The 1,477-nt window shown below is 46.0% G+C and overlaps 1 pseudogene; it reads right to left on the bottom strand.

Annotated features, from left to right (window-relative positions):
- Positions 1-409: 409 nt before the first annotated feature.
- Positions 410-1,477, bottom strand: part of LOC101648852 — a 21,848-nt pseudogene continuing 20,780 nt past the window's right edge.

Below are 1,477 nucleotides of genomic sequence, written 5' to 3'. Positions count from 1 at the left end.
CTTCACCTTCAAATATCCTGAGCACTCGAGACACTGGGTAGGGCTTATATTTTCAGAGCCTTCTTGGCAGGCATGTCCTAAACCCATTTAAAGATCTAATTTTAATGGCTGAAAGCAAGTGGGCTTCTAAACTTTCTATTTTCATACTTCCTAATAATAATTTCTATCAATCATTATATCAATATCAATAGGCAGAATAAAACAGTATAAACCTAGTAGAGCCAGATCCTAAACTCAATTTTGTTTTTATTGCTGCAAAAGGAAGCTTTAGTGTTTCCATTTGGTCCCTGATTTGAGGGACTGGCTCCAGGGAAGTGGTGCTGCGGCTGAGGGGCAGGTTCAGGTAGAGGGGCTAAGGCTGGCAGGGGGGGAAGAGGGCCCCTCGCAGGTGGGTGGGCACTGGAGGCTCCTAGTCATGTTTGAGGGTGAGCCTCTCGAAGAGATACTCGCACAGCCCAGCCTGGGGGTTGGTCAGGTGGTCACCCATCTTCTTGAGGAGTTTCATCTCCTCCTCCAGGAAGTGATTTTCCAGAAAGTCACAGAGATGGGGGTCTGTGCGAGTAGACCCTACAGCATTCAGGTCCAGAAAGGCCTGGTTGAGTTTTTTTCTCCAGGGCCAGGGCAGCTTCCATGGTGTCCAAGTTCTGCCCCACATATCTTGGGATGGCTTCTGCACATCCTGGAAGAGGGGGTACAGCCACTATGCTGGTTTTGTAGCTTCACAAGATGCTCGGCCCCCTCGTGCTGCTCCTTCGCCAGCTCACGGAAGACTTGCCCCACGCCCTCCAAGGCCACATCACTGCGGTCGAAAAAGAAGCCCAGAGAGAGGTAGGTGTAAAAGTCCTGCAGATGCAGGTTGACCAGACGGTGGACACTGGCTTCAGCTTTAGGGGAATAATTCTAAGAGATCTGCGATCTCAAGATTGGTCAGCTTGGAGGTCACCACACAAAAACAAAGCAGTGTTTGCTGATCCTAATAAGAGGGGATGTTCAAGAAGATTGTCCTGGAGGTTACATCTGGAAAGGAAACCAGAGAGTGGTCAAAATTTGGTGAAAGGGAGTCCCCAGATCTGTTCCGTTCAAACACTGTTGAGTTAGACACAGATCCATGGGACCACAAGGTGAGCTTAGGGGGTTGAAATTCAAACTCATGTCTTAAAGCAGTCAAGTACAATCCTTATCTAAATTTATCTTAATCTTCATCGAAACTATTCCATTGATACAAAATATGACCTTAGGCCTCTGGTTGCATTGTCTCAAGCCAGGGCCAGACCTTCTGTCAGCTATTTTGACCTTCTGTCAGCCATTTTCAATAAGCAGCATGGTCTATGAGAAATTCAAGCAGCGATTTCACCCTCTCAGCTCAAAATATACATTAATCACATTCATTTTTGCCATTTCTTTTTTTTTTTTTAACATTTTATTAGGGGCTCATACAACTGTTATCCCAATCCATACACACATCAATTGTGTAAAG

This window comes from Echinops telfairi, unplaced genomic scaffold, assembly GCF_000313985.2.
Source record: "Echinops telfairi isolate 266 unplaced genomic scaffold, ASM31398v2 ScPeMD7_3;HRSCAF=10, whole genome shotgun sequence".
Classification (NCBI taxonomy): domain Eukaryota; kingdom Metazoa; phylum Chordata; class Mammalia; order Afrosoricida; family Tenrecidae; genus Echinops; species Echinops telfairi.
This window is presented reverse-complemented; position numbering and strand designations above follow the sequence as displayed.